The sequence below is a fragment of the Perna viridis genome, chromosome 13 (genome assembly GCF_037379345.1).
Source record: "Perna viridis isolate PV_CMFRI_1.1 ecotype Kerala chromosome 13, ASM3737934v1, whole genome shotgun sequence".
Taxonomy (NCBI): domain Eukaryota; kingdom Metazoa; phylum Mollusca; class Bivalvia; order Mytilida; family Mytilidae; genus Perna; species Perna viridis.
Genome location: NC_142457.1, coordinates 30,101,536 through 30,115,222, shown reverse-complemented (window position 1 = coordinate 30,115,222; position 13,687 = coordinate 30,101,536). Strand labels below are relative to the sequence as shown.

Sequence of the window (13,687 nt, the reverse complement as noted above, 5' to 3'; positions counted from 1 at the left end):
TCTTGAAATGTGAGCAATAAATTATTTTCCTAAGTTTCATGAAAAATGTTTGAACTACTAATAAGTAATAGACAATTTCAAATTCACTTCCAGAAAAGTTCTTCAATTATATTAAAGTAAACTGGGGTCAATAGGTATAATGGAACAGAAACTGATTACTACAATGAATTTGTAAATGTATATATATATTTCCCAATTATTTATAATTACTGTTCTTGCAGACTTCTTTGTTTAGTAAAAATCGTAAACCAGTTAGCACCAGATTCAACGTAAATGGACAACGTGAGAGCTGTCTATAGTACAGTATATTTCTCCTTAATAGGAGGTGCACAACATATTTTAAAAAAAATCAAGTATTCTTCGAGTTACATATTACACAACATAGGTACCCCCTTAATGTAAGATATTGCACAACATAGGTACCCCCTTAATGTAAGATATTACACAACATAGGTACCCCCTTAATGTAAGATAATACACAACAAAGGTACCCCTTTAATGTAAGATAATACGCAACATAGGTACCCCCTTAATGTAAGATAATACACAACATAGGTACCTCCTTAATGTAAGATAGATGGACAGGTAGCTACAAATGTAACACTATACCACATAACAGGAAATTTCATTTAATGATTTTAGGTATATACTGTGAGGCATCCCCAAACTTTATAGTTGATGTTGACACGTAAATCTAGAAATTGAAAGCAAATTGGTTTTGGTGAGCATAGTTTCAGTAGGCCAGTTCCTGCACTATGGTACTATTAGGAATTTCCTAATTTTAAATTTTTTTTCAGACCAAAATAACAATGGAATTTTTTTTTACACTTCCAGCAAATATTTTTATTTATTATTTTTTGAGAAACTAATCTTTTTTTTGGAATTTCCTGAAATGTATGCTTTTTGATCTCTGCAAGAGCAATATCCTAGCATATGCTTATAGAAAAATGCATATTATAAAGCACATGGTTCAAGGTGATATTTTGTTACGGTAATATAAAACAATTTTGTCTATAGCCTTGTCTTGGTTTTGGTGAGCATAGTTTCAGTAGGCCAGTTCCTGCACTATGGTACTCCCTTAGACTATCATAGAGATACCAAGATCCTTGAATTTTCATGTTGCAATTAAAATGTCTTCCATTTCCGTATGTTATCGCAAGCAAGGAATACATGAAAAAAATCATACGTAAATACATACTTAAACATCTTTTTGCATTATTTTTGTTTTGTTTCAGAGAATATCAGGTTTGAACAGTGACAACAAATGATCCCTAGAGATATTTAGCGTCAATAGTAATGGTTCTATAATGTAAATTACACCATAATATATGTATACATGAATGAGTATAAAATGATATTAATAAAACATAGGTAAAAGCTACGTGACAATCATCTTAGCTAAACTTAACTATTTAATATAATAAAGCTGAACATATAATTATGAAGAAAAAAATCACTGAAAGGTCTGGTGTTTTAGCTAGAGAAAAGCGGACTGTAAGATAAACACCAAAAAAAAAAAAAAACAAGAAAAAAGTGGAGAAGAGGAAAGCTCGAGCAGTTTTAAAATGTGGTAGACCAGAAAAACAAAACAAAGTTCAAACAGACAATATTTCCCAATTCCTAGCAAAAAAATCAACAGATAAAGAAAACGTTAAAAAAATGTTTATGTTCCGCCATTGTCTTGCATTGCTTGGAAGACTATGTTTTAGACATTTACAATATTTTCCTTCATTTCTAGTCAAAATCACATGTTGTGATCTACTTTTTTGTTTTTTTCTTTTGAAATATTAAAGTGTTAAGTTTTTCTTTCAATTTTGTGTTTTGTATTTATTGGTTTTGTGTTCAGTTCATATCCAATCATTAAATCTATGGTAGAATCATTTACTATATTACAAAGGCTAGGTGCAAAAAAACCCCAGAAAATAATCAAGAGATTACAAATCCAAGGTATAAAAAGAATGGAAATCGGGAATATGTCAAGGTGACAACCACTCAACCAGGAATGGAAAATCGACAGCCTAAGGCGACCTATATATCTTCAATGAACGGTAGCCTGTAAATTAGATAAAACAACCAACATGCATATATACAAACGCATATAAAGCACACAAAAAAATAAAATCAACAAAGAACTTAAAAACATAAGTAGCATGGACCCCTATAGTTAATGAACTAAAAAAAGTTAAAACACATGGTAAATTTAATAACTATATTTAATGCACTGAACACACTTCTTTTTTCACTAAGTACATCTATTTAATGACACAAAAATAAAAAGTCACAGAGCTCTCATACTTCGGTTTGATCCTTGTCAAGGCATATTGGAATCGCTGTGCACATCATGCAAGACAGCTTTTTCCCTCCTGAAAAAATGATGCTGTTCATTCCATAAAGAAAGCTGAACAAAATACACCCTTGTTTCATCAATTTGATAAAGATAAAGTAGTGTATTTCGTATAAAAACATAGCCCCAATACATAAATAAATGTAAAATTCACTTCTTGCTATTGGCCTAGGGAAATAAGGTAATGAACTACATATATTTTTACCTAAAATGCATTTTTTCTAGTAAAGGATACAATCAGCATTCTAACTGCACAATATGATTGTGTGATGTATGCTAACAAATACGCATGCTTACATGAATCTTCTAATAAGGTTATTTTCAAGTCAAATGTCCAAATACATAAGGCTGCAGTGCTGTGGCAGGGCACAATTGTTCAGTCAAACCTCTAATACATGACAGTTGACATCTATTCTTGATTGCTTAAACCTATATAAGACAGAATATTCCATTTATTACATGAAAAAATATCACAATTTGCCAACATATTACCACAATACATGAAATCCATATGGTTTATGCTATGAAAGTGAGGCCTCGGACTACAGACAAGTCAAGGCTTAATGGAAGAAATATGACTAAAGTATGATAAAATATTGTTATTCCAGACTTGTCGTAAACTACAAAATTTTCATAACAGTAATTTGCAGCAAAACTGTTAAAAAAATTGTCAACATGAATGAATATGTATAAGGGGTAATAACTGTTTATCACAAAATTCTCAAGAACTGCATAAAACATTATTTTTTAGAAAGGTATTAATACAAAGTAGCAAAAATAAATTTAAGTGAGCGATTCTTACATTCAAATGTGTATAATATGTATGCACCTACACTGAAAACTTCTATATCAAGTCATGCAGGTGTGAGTGTGTGTTTACTCGATGAAGTAGTGTCAGCAGAAAGTTATCCAGTTACTTTTTTCCACAGTAACACACTTATTTTCTGTCATTTTTTGTGTCTCAAGTTCAAACGTAGTGATACTATGCAAAACATGCTACAAGTATCAAAATGTTGCATTGTATGTGTTAAAAAATTAAAAAACACCATTCAGGTACAGGGAAAATTGTTTTCATTTAAACGCAATCTAGGAGCGTTCGTTTAAACAAACGATAGAAGCGTTCGTTTATTTTTGTACTTTGATTATTTCCTTGATTTAGCTGTTATTTTTATATTTTTTGCTATTATTAATTTATATAATTTATATATTTTATTTTTTATTTTTTCTGTGCCCATTATATGTCAATATTATTATTTTTCGTCGTTCGTCCATCGTGTAAAAACTGCATATAATTCATAATTGCGAATATAAGCGAAGATATGGTCTTAGGAGTATTCTTTATGAAAAAAAAAGAGAAATTTGGAAATATCCTCCAATTAAAATAAATGGCCAGTCTTGTTTCGACGAATAAAATATATATGAAAACAAGTTGGACGAACGATAATTAAAAATCATTGGTATGGGAAGAGTGGGTTCGCGTGTGTTATTACATTTTTGTGGACATACCACAAATGAGCGAAAAAAAAAATAAAACAAAAACAAAAACAAAGAGAAAAAGAAAGAGGTAAAAGGATTGAAAGCTGCGCTGATGTGTCTTGCCAAAGAGCCATACAAGAGGAAATATCCTTGAAAAAGTACGGTTTACAAAATGTTATAGGGTTAAACAGCTATTTTCGGTCGTTCATACATGCTTGAACGACCGAAAAAAGCTGTTTAATTCTTATAATTCAATCACGACATTTGGGATTTTTTTGGGAAATGTGTTGAACCGGTAAATGTATTGATAGATTTAGTTCTGGAGCAATTTAATTTGGGGGCGAATTTACTTGTAGTTAAATATCAAGCATTGAAGTTTTTTCCCCGAGCTGAAAATTACTCTCTGTAAACAAACTGTACCGGTAAAATCAACATGGATGTAATAAACTTTTCTTACGGCTATATTATGCCGTTTAGGTCGTTGCCACACTCTTTCGAACTACACGGCCGCCATATTGGTTTCAAGTTGACTAGCGTTCATGCATGTATGAGCGATCTGGCGAAGTTCATGCAAGTATGAACTTTCTGGCAAAGACGTTCTCGACCAATCAAAAACAGCTATTAGCATGAAGAATCTTATGATTAGAATTATACAGTGATGTACATATATACCTACAAAGTTGTTATGTATATTCACCGCGCTTCATAAGAATAAATAGGAGACAGAAAACCACAAGATATATGAGACCAGGGTGGATTCACCTATATTGAAAAGTGGGTTTCAGAGGGGTTACATAATTATATTTGCTCACTCTTGTCAAAACACGGCGTGAAATTTTTTATCCGACTTTTGATCCACCACTGGTATATGAAATCAAACTCAAATAATGTGGTAATCGGGAAAAGGTGGGGTTCAAGGGAAAAAGCAGAAGATATCAAATCGGCATCCCAACAACAAACTGTCAGATAAATCAAAGTACTCTTGTACTGAATCAATTTACATCGATTGTTTAAATTAATCGTCAATTTGCAAAAATAGGGTTAAGATAGAAGGAAAGAATCGAGATCGTTTTCAAACGTATCTTAACACAAGCTTGATGTTGTGTAAATGTCAAAATTAAACTCATTTATTTAAATTCACTATTCTGATTACAAATGACGATTAATTTGTCTTTAAAGTAGCACAATAAAATTGAATTGGCACTGTACCAGTGCGCCAGTTCGTGTGATATTCAGGCTCGTTGTCAGTTTACATGGAAAACCTATATATAGATGAGTGAACACAAAACCCAGTGACATCTTGCATAGTTGAACTACAAACTACTAGTTTGCCTTTTTTTTAGTTTTTCAACTCAAAATTCAATTTAGCTCCAGATGCCCTTTTTAATATGTACTTCTCATAATACAACTTGTTATCAGTTGATAAGCTATAACTTAAGTGCTACAAATAACACCATACCGTAGACTGATACAATTCCTTAGAAAACTGCATGATCAAAATTACTATGCCCCATGAAATGTCAGTTGCCTTTGACAAGGGTTTGCAAAAGAGGGGAAGTGGACGGGGTTACAGTAGTTTGACAGGTGCACATTACACAAGATATTTTGGGTAAATAATCATCTTTTAAATTATGAATGCCTATGAGTTTCACAGTGTCGGTATGCTGACTGCTGCGAGATTATGTTTGATACTGAGACCAGTTTTCTAGGAGTAAGGTTAATATTTTTAAACATTTGAAAAAAAATCTTTCTTGGAAGTCAGTTAATGGTGGTTTTTTAATACAAGAAATTTAATTTCTACCGAATGATTCAAAATTTGAGACTTATAGTCGAGTATTATCTTGTAGAGTCGAAGTTATGCGACTTTTTACGGGATAATTGAAATTCCCATTTTTTGCATTTTTTATTTTTATTATTTTTTTTATATGGTTGTGTAAATTCTGACCACGAAAATCGCCACAGGTCACCAACAGAATCCAAGAAGTATCAGTTGTGAATAACCCGAACATAAATAACAAATACTAGCAAAATCGTAATAAAAGCAGGATTCCTGCAGAACAAAATTAAAAACAGCAGCAGAATACAGTATCAGGCTGAGGTCAGCGGGCACTATTGCAAAGGTTCATAGACCATATACAATAATCAGTGAAGCTTAAAGATGGTGAGGCTGCATCTCCAAAGTGAATTCTCTTTATGTATAAGCAAGTTATCGCCCAATTATATGACGTTTGGCTTATTCATTTAATTATCAATTATCTATGCTCCCAAATATATAATGTCAATTTATTGAATTCACAAATAAATAAAGAATATGAGTTACACGTCTACATATGTGTACATGTTTAATAAGTACTTCGATAGTAACTATTCAATTATATACATATACAGTCATTAGATTTGTTTAAAAAATCATATCTCATTTTCTAACATAATTATTTGTTGTTTTTTTAATAGTCCCTGAATTGTATGTGTATTAGAATATGATTCAAATTATATATATATATTATTAGTATCTTTTTTAAATGAATTTTTATCGAGACAAATCATAACTTGACAAGTCTTCAAATATTTTAAATTAGTGGTTTAAAGGAAAAAACCTATAAAAATTGATTTCATAATTATTTTGCCTTAATCATTGTAACAACACCACATTCATTTAGTGTTTTGTTTTTTACAACATAAAAATACCAATTTCGCCCTAGTAATTTTTTACCTATTTTTACCTGTAATTCACAGCTAAGGCGAAATGGGAACACACCAATTCTTTAGGTCATTTCAGTTTTTATGGGGCCATTGAAAAATTTTAGAGGACCATTTGATTTTCTACCAGAGACGAAAATTAAAATGTGTATATTTTCCAGAACAGAGACATCAATACAACTTTTGATGTCATCAATAGAGTTTGATGTCTCTGCACAGATGATGTTTTTAAAGTTGTATATCCAGATGTTAAAATTATTATTATTTTGCCGGTTTACTCCTCGAATGCCAACAGCCTTTGATCTACCGACAATTTACATGTCAAATTTTGCTGGCAATCAAGAAATAGGTGTCAGTGGTTATAACAATAAAGTTGCATGCTTATCAAAACATTCATACTAATTAACAGATAGGTTAATTACAGGTGACTTATTTCAGTTCATATTTCAGATAGTTATTCCAGTTGTTAAAATCTTATTTTATTTTATTTTTTTTTGGGTTGTTTCTACTTAATTTTTCTTCACAAAATCATAGATGTATATGTATAGTGCAATAGACTTTTGAATTATTTTTTTAGTCCAATAACTAGAAGATGTTCCAATTTATCATTTTACTTTATGTAGGAATACTAGCACTAGAATAGTTACTAAGTATGAAATTTTTATTTAATAAAATATTTGTAATTGCTACACAATGTAGAAGATCAGTTTTGCCATAAGTTGTTTAAGAACTATACTCTTTTTACCATAATTTGATATCACATGACTTTGGGGCATAAAAAGTAGAAACTAAATATATTCATATTTTAATTAAATAGGTGAATTAGTTATAGCACTAGAATGATTAAGAATGAAATAAATCATTAATATGAGGTTCAGAGTTTAAAGTAATGTTTATTGATGTTAAAATTATAATTATATATATATACATGTAATTATATAATTTATACATTTCGTGAAATAAAAGCAAAAAAAAAATGTTTAAATTTTATTATATTTTTACAAATTTTAATAATTCAAGTTTATTAGATTTAAACATATGTTTAAAATTCTGCTGTTTTCCATATAAAAAAGGTATAATGTTCCATTTATCGACTTCACTAATCGCAACAGTTAAATAGTTATAACACATTTTAATTGTTATAAAAACACCTATTGTTATAATATTAACATCTATTGAAATATTTTTGTTGGCATTAAAAGAATAGGTAACATATAAAATGTTGGCATTCGAGGAAGACACAATTTACAATACATTTAATTGTCAGAATAGTAAAGCCAGGGCCATTATAATTTCCATCCATCCATCTTCCAATTATTGATTTGCATCCATAATACAAAAAATAAGTTACATTTGACAATTTCATCACACAATATTATTTCCATATATCAATGGAATTTGTTTTATTCAGAACAATGCATATATATTCATGAAGTATGTGATCTTTCAGTTAATAGTCACATTGATACAGGTATCAATTAATTATTGAACCCTGATTGCAAGATCCTGAACATCAATATTGAAAAAAATTTCAATAAAGGAAGAGATTTAAAACACTGTAGGCAGATGTACATCACAAACCTATCTATTTTTTGTAGAAAATATTTGTTACACCACCAAATTCATGTGAAAATAAACAAAAAAAGCATGAGTAAGAATGGGCCAAGTTAAGAATTCGCAAAATCTTGCACCAATGCAATTTGTTTGGTCATGCTAATTGCAACCTTATTTTTAGTCACCAGTTCTGAGAATCAACCCTAGATACTCAAATCTGATTTGTTATGTATCTAAAAAATACTATTTTTAGAACAAAGGAAAGTACATTCATCAAACGAAAGAAGCAATTTACGAGATCGCTAATGTTGACCCAATATTCATGTAGTGCACTCGGGTCCCAGCTGAATGTGCTCAAATGCACCATTTTCAGCACTGAAGTGCCAATTGTGCATGGGCAAGGCCTTTCCAACCCCTGTGCTTTGTTTTCACACTGAGTAATCAATAGTTGAGATAAATTCATCCCAAGATTTGAAAGTTTCATGAAGTATGAACGATAAAACATCAAATATCCTAAGCTGGGGAGAAGAATGTTCATTTCGTATCCTCTCTTAAAAGTTTGAAACAAAATCTGATTAAAAATAATTGCTTTAAAAGGAATATTCAGTAGATTTAGAAGAGCTGACATTTGTATTTTTTCAAATCGGTGACATTTTTGTTTGAATTGTTATCGCAAGAGGTACAACTACAACATATGGTCAAAACACCACCAAAAGATAAAGTAGTCCCGATCATTGGGGATGTCTGAAATGAGAGGATGACTTCATTTTGCTTTTTATGTCGTTTGAGGCGAATTTCCATGGGGGCCAGGTCAACTATTTCAGCCAAATCAACCAGTTGTGCTAAGTGAATTAAAAACAAATTCTCTCTCGGCGTTTTTCACCTTCTTCATGCTCATGTTACATTCCACATGCAGTATATTACCCCGGGTATATATTTCCAGGCGCAAAGTCCAGCTTTGGGCGTGACAATCTACCTGTGTTGAAGTAGGTAGTGAGATTTAAAAAGCCTAAAATTAATTGACTTGGCTAAAGGATTCATTCTTTAGTTCGTCACTGGCTTGTCACTGGAATGTCTTGGCTTCGATCCTTGATGGCAAAGTATAACGTTTTGATTCAAATCATGCTCTTATGTTATATTTGGCACCCAAATAAAAAAAAATCCACGGGGTTTGGTTTTTTGAGATAGTATTGAGAGTTGTTCCTGGTAAGAAGACTCTTAAAATGGGGTAAATGTGGCAGGACTGCCTACATGCGTTGTAGTAGTGAGATTAAAATACCCGGTTACTTGACTTGGCTGCAGGATCACTTCTTTAGCCGAATCGATTTGTTGCTTTGCTTGTCACCGAGCGATCTATGGTTCGATCCCCTGTGGTGGAGTGTAATTTTTTTGAGTCAAATAATGCTCTCCCGTTACGTCTTTAGTAAGACCCGAAATAAAAAAAAAAAAAAAAAAAAAAAAAAAACAGCTTCATTTTCTTATGCAAGTGTGAGTACATTTGACGAAAAATAGTGTGTTAGCTAGTAAACTTACGATCAACAGATGAGTAATTAATAACTTGGGAACTATATTTGATATATGGTTCCAGATACAACCACCGTACAAGTTACATGTGACTGTCACAACCGGTTCTGTTTGTACTTTCACTTGGAACACAAGACAATTTAAATTTGCAAAACAATAAATTGCAAATCTTGCGCTGCTTTTTCTTCAACCTACCATGTCATGTGAGTAACCATTGGATGCAGATTTGCATGGGATTTAATGAAATGCATTTTATTTTACAATATTTGATAAAAATAAACTTATATTTACAATTTTAAATTCATGGTATTTTTTTATCCCATGGGATTCTTCATTGTCCCATGGGATTTTTTTGTCCAATGGGATTATTTTTGTCCCATAGGATTTTTATTGTAATTCAATACAGTTATAAACATATACAAACGGGCACATGTGTATAAAGAGGTATTATGATAAGATACCAGAAAGTACAAATGTATGTGTAGATTGAATGAAGCTATAGAATTTAAATAATTTTACATCTCTATTATTTATAAGCAAGTAATAACCAATGTTTTGTCACATTTAGTAAGTATACAGTGTATTTATTACTTTATTAAATTTTATAAGGAATATGCATGTTTTTATGTATTAAGTTATTCAACTCATAAAAGACTTGAAGCTAAATTATCTTGATAAGTGTTATTTCTTGAACATGCTTTATAACAAAATATAGTTAATTTTTTGCATTGCAAAAATACTGATATTGTTGACAAACTACAAAAAAGTTAGTCTTTCACAACATTTCATAATCATATCCACATTCAACACAAAAGTATCTGTATTTTATCTCCATTTTTACAGACAAATCATTATATTGAAAAAGTATATCATGCAGTTCAACACATTCTGTTCATTACTACAGACACAAAAAGTGTTAAAATGCAAACTCAACTTTATTTAATACACCCCCTTTTGTGTAAAAATTGGGTTGATTTTGTGCAAAATTTTGGCAAAAATGAGCAAATTAAAGCATGAAAACCCTCTACAGCCCTCTTTCATAATTTCTAAGGATATGAAATAGATGCCCATGCAATTTGACAGGAATTAAATGTCTAAATCGAAGTCTTAACTTATCATTTTGAACCTTATATAATGGGCAAGAACCACAGTTCAAATAAACTATTCCAATCTGGCTAACATTGACATAATAAAAACACCTAATATTGTCATGAATGTAAACTGATATAAAATTACTTTAACAGAAAATGAATGCTTGATACACATTACAGCATATCAAATCAAAGTAAGGTACAATAATTATGTTCAAAGTTCTTCCTGAATCGGCAGACATTTATTAATGATTATTTAAGAAAATTAAAACCTTTTTTGCAAGGGCGTAGCTGCCTATACGCAAATACGCAGTTGCGCACTTTCGGGAAAAGTAACAAAAATAAAAACACACATTTTAAAGATGAAATAAAGGTTTTATGCAATGAGAAATCCTTTTTAATATATAAGGATACTCCAAATTACAACATAAAGTAATTCGCGATATCAAAACCATCAATTCCGGAAATTTTGTACTTTTCCATATACATACGTTTATGATATGCATACCATGTAGTATTGGCTCTGAAAAACTGGCTCCAAAATTGTTAAAATTCAGGAGTTTCCCTCGGGGCTTTGCCTTGCCGGACTCACTGGGGGCCTTGAGCGACCCCCTCCCCCCCAAGACCCCTCGCCGTAATTTTGCGTACAACTAAAACAGGCCTAGATACGCCCCCGCTTTTTTGCAATGGTGAGGTTTTGAATAAAATGAATTGATTTCCTCTGATGAATAAACGTGTAACTACATTTCAAAATTTACATGTTTGTTGCTTATGTCTAATTCCCTATAGTTTCCTCCAATTGTACCCTTCTTTGAATGCGGCTGGTGCATCTAATCTATTCTTCCTTGAATGTCAACACTTTAGCTTCAGTGAGAATGATATCAGCAGTCACAAATACATGTATGTACATATATTTAGGTAGCAATTATGAATTCTTTACTACTGTACTCCAGTATCACCAAAAAGAAAATTCTCAATTTCTCATTTGATGGTAAAAATAGTAAAAGCTCATGTTATGTACAGCACACTTTGTAGTGATGACCTGATCATGATAGTGTTGCCCTTAAATATAATGTGAAAATCCTCCTAAAATTTTGTAGGAATTTCTTGTTGCATACCAGTAGCTATTCTGATCAAAGAATCCCAACCAATAATGATACCTAAAAATAGTTAAGAACTAAAAATGTCATAGTATTGGGTAGATTTTTAATAAAAAAAATAATGCAAACAAAGCACAAAAATGTGATGTCAAGGTCAATGGTAATTAACCCTAGAGTATGTAGAAGGCTATGCATCTTGAAGATGCTTAACAACATGCCAATTATCAAAAACCTACCTTGAAATATAAAATTGTAACAACCTAGAGTAAACATGATTTGTGTTACTGGCTGACTAATTCTATGAGGGTGATTGGTCAGTTTCAGCAGGTAACACCCACACCTCTCCCCCATCACTTTTCAAAGCCACGCAAAGCATAATCTGTAGGTCTTCAACTCTTAAAGATTTCTTACAAGTATTTATAACTTATTAATGTATTCTGATTTATATGGAACTCATTCATGTATAAAGACAGAACTTAATGTGCTAAGTTGAAAAACTAACTACAAGTAATATGCTTCTTGTGCTCAATTAACCAACAGAGTGCACAACATTAATAGTATGTTTAAGTAATACCTGTAATTGCAAGTTACCACATGTTATACAGGATATAAAACCCAATCCATCATCAGGTTGGTCAATGTATTAATAGTCATCTGGTATTATCAGGTTGTCCCTACAATATACAAAGCTAAAAGTACTGCACTGAATCTCTACTGATGCTTTTCTTCACATAAAATTTTATCAAAATATCTTTTAATGGTTTTGGAGGAGCTGTGCTAACAAGGTTTTCACATTAAAAACCAATCAGTTTAATTATTATTATCTCCCTTTATGGGTCTGGTGCATATATTATATCTTTACATAAAGCCTAACTTTCCAATTTTAACAATATGAAAAATGGTTGTTGCTAATTAGATGACTTTTTTATCATTCAAATAGCATGAGTGAAAGTTTCTGATAGTCTGTGAAACGAAAAACAAAATAAAAAATCTCCACTACTATTTTGCAAGTTTAAGTGTGCTTTCTGTTAGAATGCTCGTCATGAAAGCTTCTTGTGTATTCAAAGCAAAACTGTTTCAGCCTATTAACAATGTCATCAAGATTATGTTAAAAAAATGCATACATGTGGATGAAGAAAAATTGTTTATTTAATGATCACTGAGTATTGCATGTATAAGAACTTACCGTTACAGTAAATATGTCAAATGATAATTGCCCTTTTTAATTGGTCAATGTTCTTCTCTAAGAAATGTGTAAGTGTCTCTCTTTTAAATACAAGTCTTCACTTAAAGTTCTGAAAAAAATAAAAATACAGCTAGACAAATTTAGTTTGTACAAGTTTTTCAATTCACTAACAATATATATTTTTTAAATATTGAAATGCAAGCCATATGTGTAAAGATTGAGTTAAATATGGTTCTGTTGAAAATTTCTGTTGGTACTGAATCCTCCTCCCCCCCAAAAAAAACAAAACAAAACAAAACAAAACAAATGGCAATCAACATATTTCAATCTTTGCACACAGCATATCTTATTTTAAGTTCAATTAAGAATTTAATTGTTTGCAGGATTGTCAGGTAGTGCCTGTTTTGTACTATAAGTAAACAAATAGAAAGTCTAGTCCACTGACTGAAAACTTGTGACTTATTCTTGTAATTAATGTTCAAATGAGGTTTAATTGATTACAAATACTGTAATTCTTCTTTGACAGATAAGTAGCTATATACTGGGCAGATCCAGAAATTTGTAAAAAGGGCTGGGTGTTCATTTTTTCACTAAATAAACATACATTAAAAAAACATTCCACCAATGGGGGTCCAATACCCAAAATCCTCCAACTGGATTTGTTGCTTAGTATGTGTTCTTAATACATGTACCTCAGGTTCATGTATTCCCT

At 31.2% G+C, this 13,687-nt stretch overlaps 1 long non-coding RNA gene across 1 annotated transcript; it reads right to left on the bottom strand.

Annotated features, from left to right (window-relative positions):
- Window positions 1-10,434: 10,434 nt before the first annotated feature.
- Window positions 10,435-13,310, bottom strand: LOC148600283 (uncharacterized). Its single transcript, XR_015917937.1, has 3 exons — window positions 12,976-13,310; window positions 12,364-12,463; window positions 10,435-11,849 (listed from the first exon to the last, which is right to left on the bottom strand). It is a non-coding gene; the product is annotated as an uncharacterized LOC148600283 (long non-coding RNA).
- Between the last annotated feature and the right edge of the window lie 377 nt (window positions 13,311-13,687).